The 21,551-nt window shown below is 39.1% G+C and overlaps 1 protein-coding gene across 3 annotated transcripts in view; it reads right to left on the bottom strand.

Moving 5' to 3' along the window:
* Positions 1-21,551, bottom strand: part of LIMS1 (LIM zinc finger domain containing 1) — a 146,955-nt gene that overhangs the window by 71,347 nt on the left and 54,057 nt on the right. The window contains exon 1 of one of the 3 annotated variants that reach the window (XM_077914863.1): positions 13,885-14,018. The exons of the other annotated variants lie outside the window; for them this stretch is intronic. The gene's annotated coding sequence lies outside the window, so the exon portion shown is untranslated. Of the gene's footprint in view, positions 1-13,884; positions 14,019-21,551 lie in introns of those variants that run through there. 3 annotated transcript variants of the gene reach the window in all.

Genomic DNA, 21,551 nt, shown 5'->3' on the forward strand with positions numbered 1-21,551 from the left:
ACAGTTTTCAAGGTGGCCTGAAAAAAAATGGAAAGTCACGTGCAGAGGGTTTTTTAGCCCAAGTGTAAGATAAGGGTCCACCTGAGGATCTCATGAGAAAGAGAAGGGGGACAGATACAGACATTACAACAGGCCTGATGGGCAGGGATCGGTAAAAGCGTATAGAAGATTATGCTGTGACCGCCCCATGCCCATCATTGTACTCATACATGTTTAGTGCACACTTAACATGTGGCAAGTTCTGCTCTAAGTTCTTGCGGGGCCTGCAGGCTTCTGGTGGTACTAGTGCTAACCATATAATCACACAAACATATATTTAAAAACACATCAAATGACAGAATAGGCTGCCATGAGAATGCTTACAATAAGGAGCAAGGGGGGATGGCAGAGAAATGTTTCCTGAAATGGAAACATTAGCTCTGATACTGCAAAACCTAAAAGATGAAAAGTCACTAAAGGCTAAAGGGCCTAAGGGGTGGTGAGCATTTGTGGAAACAGGACCATTTGGTACAACGACCTAGGGGCAGGAGGATATGAAATCTGATTGTGTGGTGAAGGGGAAGCGCTGGCAGGTGAGATGAGACAGGCAGTGGCATGTTTCAAGGGGCCTTGTAATTTTTAACTGAAGAGCAATGGGAAGCCACTGTACTGTTAAACAAGGGACCAATACCACAAATTTGTCCACAAAGATTTCTCTCATGGTGGCATGTGGGGAGGGTGGATTTTAAAGGGCAGGTGGGGTTGGGCATGGAGGCAGTTTCCAGGGAAGAGATAACACCCTGAGCTACAGAGGTATGAGAGGAATGTTGGAGGTAACAGAGAAGCCAGGATCATAGACCGACAAAGGGGCAGGAGAGGCAGTAAGCACGGACACTGGTAACACTTCCCACGTTGTTAGTGACATAGCAACACTAACCTGGTAAAATACAGCATGAGCTGCGCTTTATGTTCCTTTAATCTTGTCCACAGAGAGGCAGGCAGTTTAAACCTACTTTGAATCTAATAAAATAATTTTTAAAGAGTGTTTACAAAACAAAAAGCTGGGACACAAAATGTTCGCCTGTCGTTAGTACAAAGTTCAGAGTCTCCTGACTCTCCAATATGGTTGGTCATTACTAACAACAGCAGGGTGCCTACCAAGCACACTATGCATACCATCTAATTTAATTTTCATCCCGGTCATATGAGGTGTGTATCATTATTCTTCCCATATTGCGCATAAGGTAACTAGGTGCTAAAAGTTAAATGTCTTCACCAAACAACCTAGCCAATAAGGGAGACAGTGTGGATCTGTGGATCCCAAGTCAGGTCTACCTGACTCAAATGTTCCTGTTTTAGCCATTAACTACACTGTCTCTAGGACCCCAAACACTCTCCTCACACATCATCAATAGGTCCACTCTGACCTGGAACTCCCTCTCAACACTGAAAACTTAACCCAGGAAGCTTCTGGAACTTGACAGGCACAGGAGCCCTGAGGACAAGTCCCAGGCTGTAAACACAGACTAGAGACTGCCAAGCTCACCACAGCCAGCCCACATTTTCCGACCCTGAAAATGAAGAGTAGTCTAGTTATGCTCTAGACTAATATTGTGAATGGGCAGTCTGAGGGCTTGGAAGGAGGCCTGTGGTGTACTCCTGTACAATTCCCCCTGCTACACATCTTCCTCCTTGGCTAACCTTCTCCCACCAGTCTGGAAGCAAAGGCCAGTGAAAGAAAGGAGTCAAATTGGTAATATTCAATTTAACTGAATTCCGGGATTCCGTAAGAGTTCTGCAGGTCAAAATTACCAATGCTACCTCATTTCCTTGCAGAGTACATGGGATGACTCAATGTTTCCAAGAGTTGTGGAAAAAAGAGCAACGATTCTAATGAAAACAGGTTTCCTCCATCAGAGCAAGTCTGCTGAAACCATGCACACTGTTACAGGGGAGGCTTTGGAAGCAACCAAGATAACACAAAGATGTCAGAGGGTGTGGGTGCAGGAAGAGGCCCTGAGAATGTGACCAAGCCCATTTCAATTCCTTTGAGAGCACTTTACACCACAAACAAATGTTAGAGTTTAAACCGCACAGTCAGCTTATAAAGGAGTTAATTCTAAAACACAAACCAATCACTATGTGAGACTAATCAAGAAAGAAAAAAGCATGCAGTTTCATTCCCCAATCATGATGTAAGAATCCCCGTCAAGAGAAAAAAGGTAACTCCTGAAGCCTATATTTGATTGATCTACACATACTAGAGAAATATGTTCTACTGAATAAAAATTCTTAAGATAGAGGTGAAATACCTAAAACTGAATGAGATCCCTGTCACAAAATCAAAGCAAAGAACTCATTTCTAAGGAAATGGTCCCCCCACCCCTGTCATGGGAGCCAGCTTCTTCTCTGACATTCACTATGATTTAGGAAATACTACCTTTGTCAAAAGCTATGTTTACTGAGTGCTTACCATGTGCTAGGAACTGTTCAGAGCACTCTGCATGCATTTATCAAATTTATTTTTTGCAATGGTCAAATAAAGTAATATTATTTCTACTTTAAAGATGATGAAACTGATGTAGCAGTATAAGTAATCTGTCCAAGATCACACATTTTTTATATGATTAAGAATTTGAAACCTTATGCTTCATTTTAACCATTACAATATATTGCCTCCTAGCTAGCAAATGGCTATTTTCTCAACAGTAGAAGAGAACTTATCATAAAAAATTATTTTAAAATTCAACCGAGGCTAAATGCAGTGTAGTATCCTGGACTGGATGTTATGAAAGTAATGTAAAACGTTAAGAGGAAACTAGGTGAGGGGTATGGAAGGATTCTCTGAACTCTCTATCTCAGCAACTTTCCCATAAATCTAACAATATTCCAAAATAAAAGTTTATTTTAAAGATTCAAAACTACAATTCAACATGACAAGAAAGCTGGTACCTCCAAAAAGTAATCACAGGAGAGAAAAATGGGGAAGGGATTTTCCTCTAAATTAAAAGTGATTTAAGATACATAACAATCAGTGTATTATTAAAATATGACCTTTGTTTAGATCCTGGTTCAAACAAGCCAACTGTAAAGGAATATTCTTAGGATAGGTGAAAAATTTGATCAGGGAATGGGTGTTGGATGATGCCAAAGAATTATCACTCACTCAGTTAGACATAGTAATAGCATGTTTTTTTGTGTGTGTGTGTTTTTTTTTTTTTTTTAAGATTTCATTTATTTATTCACAACAGACAGAGAGAAAGGCAGAGGGAGAAGCAGGCTCCACACAAAGAGCCTGATATGGGACTTGATCCCAGGACAACGGGATCACGCCCTGAGCCAACGGCTGACGCCCAACCACTGAGCCACCCAGGTCTCCCTAGCATATGTTTATATAAGAAAATGTCCATGTTATCAGAGACTAATTTTAAGGTATATTGGGATGAAATGACCTAATGTCTGGGATTTGCTTTAAAATACTACAGTAAATTAAGAGAGAAAAATAGCCCCAATAGCCAAAGCAATTTGAGAAAGAAGAACAAAGCTTATTTCAAACTATATTACAAAGCTACAGTAAACAAAACAGTATAGTATCAGCATAAAACACACACATAGTCCAATGGAACAGAACAGAGAGCCCAGAAATAAGTTTGTGAATTTACAGTTGGTTAATTTATAACAAAGGAGCCAAGAACATACAATGAGGAAAGAACAGTCTCTTTAGTAAATGGTGCTGGGAAAATGGAACCATCACATGCAAAGAATGGCACTGGACCACTCTCTTAAACCAAACACAAAAACTAACTCAAAATGGATTAAAGATTTAAACATAAGACCTGAAACCATAAAAACTCCTAGAAGTAAAACACAGGCAGTAAGCTCCCTCACATCATCTTCACAATGAGTTTTTGATTTGAAACCAAAGGCATGGGAAACCAAAATAAACAAGTGGGACTACATCAAGCTAAAAGCTTCTGCACAGTGAAGAAAACTATCAACAAAATGAAAGGGCAACCTATCAAATGGAAGAAAATATTTGGAAACCATATATATAGGTTAATATCAAAATGTACAAAGAAGTCATACAATTCAATAGCAAACAAACAAACAAACTGATTAAAAATACACAGAGGATCTAGACATTTTTCCAAAGAAGACATAAAGAGGTCCAACAGTGCTCAATATCACTCATCATCAGGGAAATGCAAATCAGAACTACAGTGAGATAGCACCTCACACCACTTAGAATGGCTATTAAATAAAAAGATAAGAAATAACAAGGATGCTGGCAAGGATGTGGAGAAGAGGGAACCCTTGTGCATTGTTGGTGGGAATGTACATTGGTGCAGCCACTGTGGAAAACAGTATGTATATTCTTTTTTATTTTTTAAAAAATATTCTATTTATTTATTCATGAGGGGAGGGGGAGAGAGGGAGAAGCAGAGACATGGGCAGAGGGAGAAACAGGCTCCATGCAGGGAGCCCGGCATGGGACTCGATCCTAGGTCTCCAGGGTCAGGCCCTGGACTGAAGGTGGTGCTAAACCGCTGAGCTACCCAGGCTGCCCAGTATATATATTCCTCAAAAAATTAAAAACAGAACTACCATATGATCCAACAATTCCACTTCTGGGTACTTATCTGAAAGAAACATAAACACCAACTTGAGAAGATATCTGCACCCCCATGTTCACTGAAGCATTATTTACAATAGTCAAGACATCGAACCAACCTAAGTGTTCACTGATGGAGAACGGATAAAGAAAATGTGATATATAGGGGCGCATGGATGGCTCAGTGGGTTGAATCTGCCTCGGCTCAGGTCATGATCCTGGGGTCCTGGGATTGAGCCCTGCATCAGGCTCCTTGCACAGGAGGGAGTTTGCCTCTCCCTCTCTCTCTGCCCCTCCCCTTGCTTGTGCTTGCTCGCTCTCTAATAAATAAATTAAAAACTTTAAAAAGAGAAAATGTGATACAAACACATATGTGTATATACAGAGACACACAATGAAATATTATTCAGTCACAAAAAAGAATGAACTTTTGCCATTTGCAGCTACATGGAAGGACCCTGAGGTCATTATGCTAAATGAAATAAGTGAGACAGAGAAGGACAAATACTGTGTGATCTCACTTATATGCAAAATCTAAAAAAAAGAAAGAAAGAAAGATTCAAAGACTCACAGAGACAGAGAACAGATTGTGGTTTGTCACACATAGGAGTTGCAGGAGCAGCCAGGCAAAATTGGTGAAGGTGGTCAAAATGTACAATTTTCCAGTTTGTAAATAAGTCATGGGGATGTAACATATAGCATGGTGTCTACGCTTAATAATACTGCACTGTATATCTGAAAGTTGCTAAGAGCAGATCTTAAATGTTCTCATTACAAGGAAAAAATTTTGTAACTATCGTAAAAGATGTTTAGACTTATTGTGGTAATCATTTCACAATATATAAATATCAAATCATTATGTTGTATACCTGAAACTAATGTATGTCAATTATATCTCAATTTAAAAAGAGAGACAACAAGGATATGTGAAGCAAATATGGTAATATAGTAAGTATCTCAGGATAATGAGTATATGGAGATTCATTTCTTCCATTTTTATATTAGGAAATTTTCATAATAAAACTATTTTAACTTAAAACAAAATTCCACCAATGGGGATGAAATCAAGCATGAATACCTTGAAGTCAGAACACGATACCCTGACAGCAGTATAAAAACAGCCCACATGCAATGACTGGACAATAGAAAGTCTGGGACAGGATTCCTAGTTTTACTGGGTGCTTTTGTAATGAGGTATCTGAGGATGTCACATATGAGGGATGTGTAAATAGCTCCATCACACAAAATACAGTAAAGGATATGTTCAATTTCAAAAGAAGGGCACAGGGAGAGAGGAGAAGAGAATATTATTCTAGGTAGACGAAAAAAAAAAGAACAAAGGCATAGAAAGGTGGAAACCTGTCTCACAAAAGAATAGCCTCATTTTGTGGAAACACAGTGGGAACAGAGGAATGCATCAAGGCAGGGCCATATTTTGAAGATCTGTCAATGCCAGGCTAGGAAATTTATATGATATGTGATAAAAGGCCATAAATGGTTTGGATTCAGGGTGGATGGAGAGGGTTACAGGCCTGGAGATATCCAGCTGTGGAATACAGTGTAGGCAGCAAGATATACCCATGGGAGGAGGGAAGAGAAGACTCCAGAGTGGAGGTAGAGCCTTCATGATCTGTCAGGTGAAAAGGTTGCTAAGAAAAAACAAAACAAACAATAAAAGCGTATACACTGGGATGCCTGGGTGGCTCAGGATCGAATCCCACATTGGGCTCCCTGCATGGAGCCTGCTTCTCCCTCTGCCTATGTCTCTGCCTCTCTCTCTCTCTCTCTCTGTGTGTGTGTCTCTCATGAATAAATAAATAAATAAAATCTTAAAAAAAAAAAAAGAAAAGCATAACAGGAAATTCTTTTGCAAGCACCCAGGCCAGATGATGCCCCAAATAAGACCACTTTGAACTCTCAGCACTCTCAAATCATCCACCCACTCTCTTTCCCAGCACTCTTGTGGATAACCTCCCCTACTTTAAAAAAAGCAGAAGTCATCTGAAAGAAGCCACCTCAGCTGTCTATAAATCCTCATTTTCACTATTCTCCCCCCTTCTCTCAGGATGACTTCCAGTTTCAACAGAATTTAATCAATGGCACAGAATAATGCTAGTTCTACATTACTGTCATCTTGTTGTAGTGATGATAATAATAATAATTATGGTGTTAATGCTCTACATATTATCTCATTTAATGGTCAGAACACCCTGTGAGACAAGTGCTATCCCTATTTTGCAGAAGTAGAAACCAAGCTCCGTACTTAGTGACAGCAATGGGATCTGAAAGGGGATACCAGGTCCCCAGCTCTCCAGTCTATAATCACTCTACTATACTGTCTCTAAATGCATATCCTTAAGAAAAAAGATGTCAAAAGTTGTGCTTTCTTCAATGGAACACTATGTAGCTACAAAAGAAAAGTCATTAACTAAAGTTAAATAAATCCACATGAATAAATCTAAACAATAATATTAAGTGAAAACCCTAAGTTTCATCGTAACACAAATAGTATACACTATATAAAATCCAAAACAAAAGAAATAATATCATGCACTATTAAGAATACATAAGTGTGTAATAAAAGTATAAAGATATATAGAGAAGTAATACAAATTTAGGAAAATGGTTTCCTCATGGAGGAAAAGTAGGGGTGGGGGATAACCAGAATAGGAAAGTGTACCAAGAGATTTCAACTATATTTGTAATACTTTCTTTCTTTAGATGTGATAGATATTTGAAGGCTTCTTCTACTAAATTCTATATCTCTTCTTTTTTTAAAAAAATAAAAAACAGATGAAGATACAGAGCAGACACTCTCTTAGTACATGTAAGTCCCTAAATTTCAAAGCACTCTTTCTGCCATCATGTGGCTCCTAAAGATACTACATGCATACAATTTTCAGAAAATGAAAGTAAGTTTAAAAAGGGGCATTGCTTTTTTTTTTTTTTTTAAGATTTTATTTATCCATTCATGAGAGACACACAGAGAGAGAGAGAGAGAGGCAGACATAGGGAGAGGGAGATGCAGGCCCCCCCATGCAAGGAGCCTGATGTGGGACTGGATCCCAGGACCGCAGGATCACACTCTGAGCTGAAGGCAGATGCCCACTCGCTGAGCCACCCAGGCATCCCTAAAAAGGGGCATTGTTAATTCTCAGGTACAATATCACATGAATGTAATCCCTAGTGAAAGCCTGAGCAGCCATCATTTGATATATAACCATCATTAAAAGCATCTTATCACTTCTAAATAATAAAATAGTAGACATAAAACATGATGCTGGTAAAAAGGATTACCCTGGACCCCTATCTTACCCACTCACAAAAATTAATTTGAAATGGACTAAGAACTTACACGTAAGACCTGAAACTGTAAAACTCCTGAAGAAAACGTAGCAGGAAAGCAATTTGACATTAGTCTTAATAGGGATTTCTTGCATAAGACACCAACAGCACAACCAACAAAAGCAAAAATCAGTAAGTGGGATTACATCAAAACTAAAAGGCCTCTGCATAGCATAAAAAGCAATCAACAAAATGAAAAGGCAACCTAAGAATGGAAGAAAATATTTCCAAACCATGTATCTAACAGGAGCTAATATCCAAAATATATAAGGAACTCATATAATTCAATGACCAAAACACAAACAACCTGACTAAAACATAGGCAGAGGCCTTGCAAAGATTATCCAAAGATATAAAAATGGCCAACGAATTCATGAAAAAGTGCTCAATATCACTAATCATCAGGGAAATGCAGATCAAAATCACAAGGAAATACCACCTCATAGCTGTTAGAATAGCTATTATCAAAAAGATAAGAGGTAAGTGTCCACAAAAATGTGAAGAAAAGGAAACCCTCGTGCACTGTTGGTGGGAACTGGTGCAGCCACTGTGGAAAACAGTATGGAAGTTCCTCAAAAAATTGAAAATAGAACTACCATATGATCCAGCAATCCCACTTCTGGGTATATATTTGAAGGAAATGAAATCACTGCCTCAAAAAGGTATCTGCATTCCCTCGTTCACTGCAGCATTATTCACAGTAGTTGACACATGGAAACAAGTGTCAACAAGTGTCCACTGATTGATTGATACAAATGGATAAAGAAAATGTGGTCTATGTATGCATACATATGCAATGGAATATTATTCAGCCTAAAAAAGAAGGAAATCCTGACATTTGCAACACAATGATGGACCTTGAGAGTATTATGCTAAATAAAATAAATTAGAGAAAACCAAATACTGTACAATCTCACTTATATGTGGAATCTAAAAACACTGAACTCACAGAAACTGAGAGTAGGATGGTGCTTGCTAAGGGCTGAGGGGTGGAAGAAATGGAGAGGTATTCATCAAAGGGTGTAAACTACTAGGTATAAGATGAGTAAGTTTTGGGGATGTAATGCACAGCATGATGACTATCACAATTAAAAAATACATTTTGTTGATGTCAACGAAATGGTGACTGCGTAAGGTGCTGGCTGTGTTAACTAACCTTATCATGGTAAATGTTTCTCAATGTAGACATGTCTTAAATCATCACATCATATTCCTCAAAGTTACACATGTTATGTGGCATTTATAGCTCAATAAGCTGGAAAAATAAAAATTAAAAAAAAAAAAAAAAAAAACAGGGCAGCCTGGGTGGCTCACTGGTTTAGCGCTGCCTTCGGCCCAGGGCATGATCCTGGAGTTCTGGGATCGAGTCCCACGTCAGGCTCCCTGCATGGAGCCTGCTTCTCCCTCTGCCTATGTCTCTGCCCCACCCCCCTCTGTCTCTCATAAGTAAATAAAATCTCAAAAAACAAAAAACAAAAACACATTTTGCTAGGAAGCACACTCAGAAGAAGAGAGTATTATAATAATGAGAGTTATTGGATATAAACTGTTTAAAAGAAAAGCATCAGGATCCCTGGGTGGCGCAGAGGTTTGGTGCCTGCCTTTGGCCCAGGGCGCGATCCTGGAGACCCGGGATCGAATCCCACATCGGGCTCCCGGTGCATGGAGCCTGCTTCTCCTTCTGCCTGTGTCTCTACCTCTCTGTCTCTCTCTGTGTGACTATCATGAATAAATAAATAAAATCTTTAAAAAAAAATTAAAGAAAAGCATCAACATAATATGCATTAGAGACAGTAAGGTTAAACAGTCAAGATTAACAAAAACAGATACAAAGGGCTAGCTTTCAGAGGCAATTCCTTTAATAGGTAAATGAAGATCTAGACACACACTTGAAAACCCAGAATAAGCAGAAAGAACAGAGTAAAAAGAAACTCTGTCCATAGTATTAAGTCTCACTTAATTTAGTACTTTATAATTTGGTACCATTAATAGCAAATTTTATGAGAGATCAACATCTCTTTTCTGAATATTTAGGTTAGAGAGAAATAAACCTAAAAACTGTATCACAGTGAATCTTAACTAGATAGAAACATGTCCTGTGTAAAATTAATTGCATACAAGCACTACTTATACAGTAATGGTATCAGACAACTGGCATGCTTCCTTAACTTCTGTCACCAGTCGGGAGAGTGGGGAAGCTGAATATTGCACAGCAATGCCCGCCATGTCCTTTATCTTGATCAAAGGCTGCCAAGCTAAAATCTTGAAGTCATTCTTAGCAACTTCTTTCTCACTAAACCAGTCACCAAAACCAGTTGATTTAGTGTATGAAATGTCATCTCCATTTCTCTCTTCATTGATGTTTATGTACCTCACACCCTCCCTACGCCATACTGCATACCCAACTGAAGCCCCCATCCTCTATCTCCCTTCCATAAGAGGCTGGGTTCAGAGTCAACCAGACTTGAACTCAGATCCCAGCTTTTGTACTTACTTACTAGCTATTTTTCCCTTATTTCTAAAAAGGGGATGGTTATAACATACCTCACACAGCTCCTATGAAAATCACATGGGCTAATGGAGGTCAAGTGTAGGAGAAGGAGTAACAGAAACCTCACTGAAAACATAGTCAGGAAGCCCTGAAAGGGGAATTCTCACCAATGCACCACTTGCCACAGCCAGCAGAGCCAGCAGGAAGAAGGAAGATAATTCTTATCTTGACAAGAAAGGGTCCTTTTCCCACAGGAATTTTCTCTCACTTTTAAGAAAAAGAGGTACAATCTCTTCCTGCTCCAGAAACCTCCATAGCCCTAGCTCTTGTTCTTCTCCAGTGAACTTTTGTTTACAACAATCTTCCCCAATTTCACGATAACACCTAATAAAAGTGACCTTCGTGTTGTCCGTTTGGACCTGCCTGTGGTTTGCCAGAGTTTGCTGTCCCGAACTGCAACTTCTCTGCTATTCCTGAATAAATACATTTTGCTAGGGAAATAACTATTTTAAGGTTGACAAGTGGCATATAATAAATGTTAAAATACAGAATACATATCAACATTATCACCAATATTTCTCCTTTTCCTCCCTGCAAAGATTTTTTTAATGCAATTCTGATCATGCTATGTCTGTTTAAATATTTTTTTTTTAAGATTTTATTTATTTATTCATGAGAGACACAGAGAGAGGCAGAGACATAGGCAGAGAGAGAAGCAGACTCCCTGCAGGTAGCCCTATGCAGAACTCGATCCGAGGACCCCAGGATCATGACCTGAGCTGAAGGCAGATGTTCAACCATTGAGCCACCCAGCCTCCCTTGTTTAAAATATTTCAATGGATGTCTATTTTATATGAAATATGGTTCAAAGACCTTGGCATAACATATGAGACATATGTAGGAGTACTGACAATACTTATGCCATCTCTGACATCAGTTCATGTTCAATTGATGACCTTTTGGTGGCTGTATGTTCCAGGTCCCTTGGAGATTAACATACATACCTTAGAAATGCCTGCCAAGGCCCAGATGGGGGAGGGAGGCTGGTTTGGGCCTATGTTAGAGATATCAGTCTTCCCCATTCCTGATGCACAGGTGATGGCACCAAGATCTAAGCAAAGGTTAGCTGTCCATCAGGTGCATGCAAGTCCTCGGAGGTATGGGCAAACGCTCTGATCTCACTACAGTGCCCTTCTGCATATTCTCTTGCTCTATAAAATCTGTAGACTAAGTTCTGGACTTTATGGAAAATATTGCTATCAGTAAATTACCCTGAATAAAACTCTGTTAACTGTATAGAGTCACCTGCTTCCTCTTCTGACCTCAGAGTGCCTTTTCAGTTTGGGGGGCACTTTACTATCTCTCCTTTACCTTCTAACAACATAATACTTTACAATGTACTTACCTGTCTGGCCTCATTTCTAGCCATTTTTTTTCTTCCAATTGTGTATCCCCTTCCTGCCATGAATCCCCTTACCCAACTACTGTTCCTCCAACTCAGTGCACTCTTTTGTGTGCCCATGAGGACAAGCAGGGGACAGCCAAAGAAGCCAGTGGGTTACACTAGATGGCTTCCATAAAGCCATCACTGCAAGGAGTGATCACATTCCCCAACTCCGCCCCCTGTGCCTATGGTGCCCAACTGCCCCACAGAAAGAAGGCTGCAGCAGACTCCTGAGGCCTCCCTCTGGCTTTTCTGTCGTTCTAGCTATTACATGGCCACCAGCAAGTTTTCTGCAAAGCCTTCACTTTCCTTGCTTATAAATTAAAGACAGCATATGCTTGCTTCCCTCACATTTTTATTAAGAATTAAATAGGGTATTAATTAAAAACAAACTGGAAAAGATAATAAAGCACTACAGTAACGTTGGTCACTGAATGGTGGGACCTCAATATACTAACTAGTGGGTCACAGAAAAGTCAAAAGAGTATTAGTTCTTAGTATGTTTGCAGCAGAGGGCGAAGATACCCTACACAACTCCTTAAGGATATGTATTTTTAAAATATTTTATTTATTTATTCATGAGAGACAGAGAGAGATGCAGAGGCACAGGCAAAGGGAGAAGCAGGCTCCATGCAGCGAGCTGAATGTGGGGCTTGATCCCGGGACTCCAGGATCATGCTCTGAGCTGAATGCAGACGCTTAACCACTGAGCAAACCAGGCATCCCTCCTTAAGCATATTTTAAGGCACCACTACAAGCACATGCCAGGAAATCATTCCTTATTCCTAACCTTGCTCCAGCATGTGCCTCCTACCACCCACGGATGCCTAAAGCCATCCCCAAACCTCCAGGACTATTTGACATTTCTATAGGTAGAAACTTCTGCCTTGAATGAAATCATTGGGCAAAAGTATCACCCTTGTTTTACAGAATTCAAAAGTGAGGTTTTAATCCTTATCAAAATCTCAATTGTTTTATGCAGAAATAGAAATATCCATTCTAAAATTGTATGAAATTCCAAGAGACCTCAAAAAGCCAAACCAATCTTGAAAGAAACAAACTGGTCTCACACTTCCAGATTTCAAAACTTACTACAAGTTCCAGTATCAAAATAGTGTGATACTGGCATAGATACACAGACCAGTGGAACAGAATGGAGAGCCTAGAAATAAACCCTCACAAATACGGTCAAATGATTTTAGACAAGGGTGTCAAGACCATTCAATGGTGAAAGGAGAGTCTTTTCAACAAATGGGAAAATTTATTTTTTATTTTAATTAATTTTTTTAAAGCTTTTGAGAAAGAGAGCATGCGTGCATGCACATACGTGTGTGGGGTGGGGGTAGGAGGAGCAGTTGGGGGAGGGAGAGGGAAAGATTCTCAAGTGGGGATCAATCTCAGGACCCTGAGATCATGAGCCAAACCAAGAGTCAGATGGTCAACTACGTGAACCACCTAGGCATCCCAAAATGGGTAAATTTATATCCACATGCAAAAGAATGGAGTTGAACTCTTAACTCACACTATACACAGAAATTAACTCCAAATGGAGCAAATAAAACTATGAAAAGAAAACACATGGGAAAATTCATGACATTGAATTTGGCAACAGTTTCTTGAATAGAACACCAAAGGAAGAGGCAACAAAAGTAAAAACAGAGAACCAGGACTACACATCAACATTAAAAACTTCTGTGCATCAAAAGATATCATCAAAAGAGTTAAAAAACAAATCATGGGATGGGAGAAAATATTTGCACATTATATATTTGAATAAGGAGTTAATATCTAGATTCTATAAAGAACTCATACAATTCAACCACAATAAAAAACCCAACCAGATTTAAAAATGGGCAGAAGACTTGAATAGACTTTTTTCCAAAGAAGGAATACAAATAACTAGTCAGTACATGAAAAGATGTTTGATAGGTGCACTGTTGGTGGGAATATAAAATGGTATAGTCAGTATGGAAAGCAGTATGGCCATGCCCGAAAAATAAAAAATAGAATTACCATGTGACCCAGCAATTCTACTTCTGGGGATATCTATAAGAATTCAAAACAGGGACTCCAAGAGATAGCTCTATACACCCATCTTCACAGCAGTGTTGTTCATCACAGCCAAAAGGTGGAAGCGGCACAAATGTCTGTTGACAAATGCATAAACAAGATGTGATAAATATACATGATGGAATATTATTCAGCCTTAAAAAGGGAGGCAATTCTGAGACCTACAATATGAATGAGCCTTAAGGACATTACCCTAGGTGAAATAAGCCAGTCACAAAAAGACAAATACCGTTAAGATTAAACTTCATATGAGGTGGTATCTGAAATCGCCAAATCCATATGGACAGAGGGTAAAATGGTGGGTGCCTGGGGCTGGGGGCAGAGGGGAATGTGAAGTTAAGAGTTTCAGTTTTGCAAGACGGAAAGAGTTCTGGGGATGGTAGCACAGCAATGTTTATGTAAAAATGAGGCTCCAAGCTGCAAAGTGGGGGACCTGAATGACTGAAAGATTCTAATTCATCCTTTTCATTTTTTAGGTGTAGGAACAGAATTAAAGTCCCACAAGTTAAGACCAGAGAGCAAGACCATACTACACAGCTGACTACCAAAAAAAAAAAAAAAAAAAAGAAAAAGAAAAAGAAAAGAAAAGCAAAGAAAAAAAGAGAAAAACGTATAATGCAAAAAGACTCAAAGACAGAAATGACAAGTTGAGTGGGACAAAGACAACAAAGTAGGCGGCACAATCACAGGAAGAGGATGAAAGGGAAATTCCAAGAACATTTTAAAATAATTCCTGTTTTGCTGCAATAGAAGGCTGAAACTATCATTTATCTTGCTCTGGGTAGAGCTGAAGTCTGTGGAAATTTCCATATAAGGTAGTTTGTTCATGGTTGTTTCCTCAAGCAGACATTATAGCTCCCATCTGAAAAAGGCATTAAGCGTTTGGAAGAACTGACTCTTTTGTCAACACCCTGCTCATGTACATTAAAAGCTGTGGTTCCATTCTTAATGGTTAGTAGATTTGCCAAGACATGTCATTCCTCCAACTAAGTATGGATCAGCATCTAGCACTTAATGCCACAGTTTTCCTGTGGTCATTACTGGCGGTGGTGATAATGACTGGTATGACTTTACTGCTCTTCATAAATGGCCCTTTGGTCAGTAATATGCCTTACACGACACGGTAACGTGTCTTTCTTTCAGATTTTATTTTTATGTAATTTCTATATCCACTGTGGGGGGCCTGAACTTACAACCCAGAGATCAAGAGTTGGAGGCTCCACTGACTGAGCCAGCCGAGTCTCCATCTTTACTTTCGTAATTTTCATTTTTAATTTAAGCATAGTTGACACACGGTGTTTACATTAGTTTCAGGTGTACAACACAGTGACTCAACGAGTCTGAACGTTATATCTTCACTTGCTTTTATTTATTATTTTTTAAAGATTTTGTTTATTCTCTCTGAGAGAGACAGACAGACAGGCAGAAGCAGGCTCCATGCAAGTAGCCGGACACAGGACTTGATCCCAGGTCTCCAGGATCACGCCCTTGGTTGAAGGCGGCGATAAACCACTGAGCCACTGGGGCTGCCCTCTTTACTTGCTTTTAAAGAGCAGTCCTGTCTTTCATGTATGGTACTTTTCTTCTATAGTTTTCCATCTTAAAAGAAGCTACTCTCCTGCCCCATCTTATTTCCTCCCAATGACTTCAAGGCAGAGCCTCTACCCTCAATTTTTTAGGATAAGTCTAGATACCTTTCTTGGACCTATGCTAATTTAGTAGCCACACAGCAATTTGGAATGTGGCTAGCTCAAACCAAGATGTGCTGTAAATGTAGAATGGAGTTGGGATTTCAAAGATTTAGCTCAGAAAAATGTAAAGTATCTCAATAGTTTTAATATGTTACATAATATGTATATAGTTTGGACATGACAACAGCTTGGCATGTGGAATTAAATAAAATATATTATTAAAATTAATTTCACCCGTTTCTTTGTGTATGCGGCTACTAGAAAAATTTAAATTATACATGTGATGTCGCTCATATTTTGTATTTTTGGATAGCTCCAAATTAGATAATAGAATAAGCCTGGTTTACTGAGGAAGAGCAGCAACCTGGACTCTATCTTTTATTAGCAAAGGCAAATTTCCTCACCTGTGGGTTAGATTCTTCATCCTTAAATATGGGCAGAATGAAACTCCCTCATAGGCTCAAGGACTAACAGAAGGGAAAGCATTTTAGCATTTACCAGCACAAAGTGCGTTCTTGGTAAATGTTACTTCCTTTTCTTTGAAAGTCTCAGAAACCCCGTAGACATGTTGAGTCGCTGGTGTAGTCATCCTGGGGTTAGTCATGGAAAGTCTGGATCGCAATTCTCTTTTTTTCTTTCCTTTCCACTCTAATTACGTCCACAGAATCACTCGTACCAGGCAGAGCTGTGGGGTACTTTCTAAGCAACATCTATCCCCCTTCCCCACAGCTGCATTATCTATTCCCATCATCTGTTTACCTGCCATATTCTTCCTCGCACCTTTCTACTGGTCTATGTGTTAATAAATCATTAAAATGAAGGTCAAAATTCTGGCTGCAGCTCACCTCCTTAGGACTATTATCATTGCTCATCGCTACTGACTAAAGTCATGTGTAGCCTTGTAATTTTAGCTACTTGATGTGTGTACACTATGCTCTCATAAAATGCATGGATACATCCTTTATTTCCCACTAGCATTCCATCAGATATAAAATGAATGAAGACCTTTATAACGGTCTGAGATGTAAGTAAAATCACACTGAATACTGATTTTCGATTACTGACCAGGCCAATCAGGATTATGGGGAATGAAAAGCAATCCCTTTGACTAAGAAATCACATCTAATTTGGCAGTCAGGGGTTTATTTCTGGCTGATTCATCTGTGAAAAATTCTTTTTTGATTTCCTCCAAGCTGTTGTTAACAGTGTGCTGAGCTGGCAACGCTGAAAACAGTTTCTCTCTTGGATGATGCTATTTTCTTATTTTCCAACCAACTTTTCCCAAATACTTGCCATTATTTATTACAGATGTCAATCGTTCTGAAAGTCTGGCTTAAAGAAGTTCATTATGCATCATTGTGATCTAGCCTCTTGATCTCATTCCTCCTCTAAAACGCATTCCACTAGAAGGACAATAACTCCAGGTCCAAGTGCAGCTGGGAGACAGAGAACGACCAGTTCCTGACAGATTTTCTCCCTTTAGAAAAGATGAGGGGTGACGACAGAATAAGAGGGGAGAGGGAAAAAGCTGGTGAGGAAAAGAAAACATACGGGCACCTGGGTGGGTCAGTGGTTGAGCATCTGCCTTTGGCTCAGGTAGTGATGCTGGGGTCCTGAGATCAAGTCCTGAATCAGGCTCCCTGCAGGGAGCCTGCTTCTCCCTCTGCCTATGTCTCTGCCTCTCTCTCTGTCTCTCTCATGAATAAATACATAAAATCTTAAAAAAAAGAGAGAGAGAGAGAAGGGGAACAGATTTGAGGAAGAAGAGCAAGAGAGAAAGAAGAAACTCTATGGATGGGAGAGTTTGAAGAGATTCACACTGTTTAGAAAGAGAGAAAAATCATTGAGATCATCAAATACTCAATAAAACTCTATTTCTTTCGATCTTGAGCTCTAGTAGTTCTAGATCTTAAAGGAGACATGTATGAATGATGCAGAATAAAATGAAACACAAAGTGGGGAAACAGTCTGGTGGTCCTTCAAAAAGTTAAACATAGAGTTTCCATATGGCTCAGCAATTTCAATTCTGGGACCCCAAAGAACTGAAAACTGGGATTCAAACATACTATTTGTAGCCTTGTGTTCACAGCAGCATTATTCATAATAGCTGGAAGATGGGAACAAATCCTTCCACAGATGAACGGACAAGCAAAATGTGCTATACCCATAGAATGCAGTAATATTTATCCATAAAAAGGAAAGAAATTCTGACACGTGCTACAATATGGATAAACCTCAAAAACATTATGCTAAGTGAAAGAAGCCAGACAAAGAAGCTCTTATGTTATATAAGTCCACTTATATAAATATACAAGAGGCAAATTCATAAAGACAGAAAGGAAATTAAAAGTTATTGTGGCCTAGGAGGAAAGAATGGGGAGTTAATGCTTAATGGGATATAGAGTATCTGGGATGATGAAAAGTTTTTGACATAGTGGAGACAATTGCACAACATCATGAATACAATTAACTGATTTCTACGCTTAAAAATGGTTAAAATGGTACATTCTATGGTACATGTATTTTACCACTATAAAAAAAAAAAAAGAGAAAGAGAGAGAGAGGAGGGAACATTTCTTGACCACCTAAATCCCACCAAATATAAAGCCAGGATCCTTGTACACATGTCAATTAATCACCACTACTTACAGATTAGGAATTAATGCCATTTACAGATAAGGCATCTTTTGACTAAGGTATTTGAACCCATGTCTGGTAGTTCTAAAACCCACAGTCTTTTGATTATACCGAAGTATGTGAAGAATAAAGAGACTCAGTGAATAAATACATGAACGAGAAAGGAAGCTTCTCCTTACAGATCTGAAACTGTCAAATTAGAAAAAAGACCATGAATGGGATGCCTGGGTGGCTCAGGGGTTGAGCGTCTGTCTTTGGTGCAGGGTGTGATCCTGGGGTCCTGGGATCAAGTCCGACATTGGGCTCGCTGCATAAGCCTGCTTCTCCCTCTGCCTGTGTCTCTGCCTCTCTCTGTGTGTCTCTCATGAATAAATAAATAAAATCTTAAAAAAAAAAAAAAAACCATGAATGGTTGAACACAAAGAACTAGCTGTCCAAACAGTTCCCCATGGTGCCAAGAAACTTCCATTTAGCATAGTTTTTAAGCCCTGTAAATATATTGCTAAGAGAATATCTGCCTCTTCTTTCCTCCCAACACAGAATATTTGGTAAAATTCATTTTTCTATTTTTCCATGTTCTATATAACCTATCCCAAACTCTCATCTGGGGTGGTAGAGTACCCATCCTCATCCTCAACAATACCATCATATACTTGTTTGGTATATAAAATACTTTCCTAATACATTACCTCACTTAATTAAATTAGCCACTCTGTAAGATACCATCTCCATTCTGTAGACTGGCAAACTATGCCCCCAAAATGATGCACTCATTTGGAGCTAAAATTTGACCTAGTATAGACACTGGGTAGAGGCAGTTATTGAGGTGCTGTTCATATATATATATATAATCTTCTGAGAATGAATGTACCAATCAATGTATTGATAAGAACTTTTGGGCAAGATGTAATTCAAAATCACTGTCGGGTTTCTGTATTAAGACGAAAGACCCTTTGAAGTTCCCTTAAACAGCTTCATTTTTTTTCTCTGGGAACTCTTAGAGCTGTTGACACCAAGAAACAGTCAATGAGATTTAATAGTCTCTGCTACCTCTGATAAGGCCCTGGTTCAAGTCCCCATCACATCATTCATTGAGACCTCTACTGCAGGATGTTCACATATCTGCTCCTAACAATTGGAACTATTTCTCAGTCATCTTTGTATCCCCAGAACTGAACACAGTGCTTAGCATGGAGTTAAATGTCTACTGTGTGAAGGAATCGCTGGCACAATGTTTTGTATGGTATTGCAATCTCCACTCTCTGGTTCTCCAAGTCTATCCTCCACACTGCAAAGTTACATATATCCCTTCCCTGCAAAAATTACCCCAAAACTTTATATTGCATTCCAGACTGGTACTCCATATGCATTCCCTATCATGCTTATCCCACAAACACATCTTACGTCCTAGCACATTAGATACCTTTAAATTTCTTTGATTTATTCTAGACTCATTTACTGAGCACTTAGAACTCCAGGCACTGGGGACATAGGAGGGAACATGAAAGACAAAGTATCTGAAAGAAAGAGGAGGGACTCCTGAGTGGCTCAGCAGTTGAGCGTCTGTCTTTGGCTCAGGGCGTGATCTCGGGGTTCTGGGATTGAGTCCCACATCAGGCTCCCTGCGAGGTGCCTGTTTCTCCCTCTCCCTATGTCTCTGCCTTCTTCTTCTTCTTCTTTTTTAAAGAAGGTGTGCATATTTTATTACTCATGCCATACAAAATACAATAATGGTGCCTACCTGTATACAAATAGAGCAAGGAGCTATTTCTACCAAACTACCACCAGACTCAACAGCAGTTAAGAAAAATACTTCCACAAACAGTGGTAGGACTTTCAATGTAACAGAACATTTTGGTGGGAAAACATTCGGTGAGTGCCTTCAAGGAGCCAGGGCCAAGCCTTTGGGTGGTAGCAGGGGAGAGAGGGACAGTGCAGAAAGATAAGACACCGTCCTTGTTCCTGAGCCATTCACACAGTCTACACTCCCTGTGTTGAAGGCACATGTTTGTGTAGTTGTGCACAATTAATAACATGGCAAGACATCAGTGCTATCACAGCACATAAATAAAATCTTAAAAAAAAAAGAAAAAGAAAAAGAGGAACCCAAGGGCAGGGCACACATCAAGTATGTCCTTGCAGACCAGAATAAGCACTCTAGGTTCCATTCCAGGTGAGGTGGAAAGGCAATAGAGGATTCTGAACAGAGAAGTAAAACTGACCTGCAAACCTTTGCTCAAGATGTCACCAACTGTACCTGGAAGAATACCTTTTCCCATCATATTTTAAGTGCTGAAATTCACTCATTCTTCGAAACCCAATTTAACAATCCACTAAATGGTGTTGTCCCTGAGAATTACAGGCCGCTTCTTCTTTTGGTCATCCCCCAGAATTTGACAGTACTCATGCTGGTCTGATTATACCCGGTTATTTATATGTAATTTTTTTTACACCATTGTGTGTATGTTTATCCAAGGTATCTCATTTTTTATTTTATAAGCCATGCACAGTGCCTTGTTGTTGCAAGCTAATGTACCCTTTCTATTAATTTGTAAGACCAAAGCAAAGTGATCATCCTCTTCTTAACCTTTTCTTTCTTGTACTTGAAAAAAAAGAATTGTTTTCCAAATGCTATAACGATTCCTTATTTCATGACTATGTGTCTATTTATAAAAAACATGTATCTATAGGTATATAACATATATAAAATAAGAAAGTCCCTTATACATCACCTCATTCTAGATCATAGCTGTGTTCCTCTCAAGGTTATAATGCTTCTGCAGACTGACTGATAAATAAATGTTTTCATGAATACATTTTAATCTCTAAGGAAGTTCATTGTGTAAGGCAGATCATGTATATGGCACAAGATCCTTTTGGGGTGAATAATCACCTCTGAACAAATGTTCTACAAATGTGGCTTTGGCACATTAAGGTTGCTTTAGAAATGGCCTACTGGTTAATGAATAAGTAATTCAAACAGTTATAGTTGCTTTTTCCACGCCATGGTAAGACAGATATTCACTAATAGTATTAAACAGTATGTGATTGTTTATTTATTTGTTTAAGAGCCTACACAGAATTTGGGTTAAAAATATTTAATGTAATAAAATGACAAAAAGCATTACTATAAAAATATTCTATGTCTCTGCAGGACCATACACTATCGGCACTAAACACTATTCAAGGTTGTTAATGTTTTCTCTGCAAATCTTCCTCACCCTCTTTGAAACCAATAAAATATGTTTTTACATATACACATATGCTTTCGCATATACTCAG

Source organism: Canis aureus, chromosome 11 (genome assembly GCF_053574225.1).
Source record: "Canis aureus isolate CA01 chromosome 11, VMU_Caureus_v.1.0, whole genome shotgun sequence".
Lineage (NCBI taxonomy): Eukaryota > Metazoa > Chordata > Mammalia > Carnivora > Canidae > Canis > Canis aureus.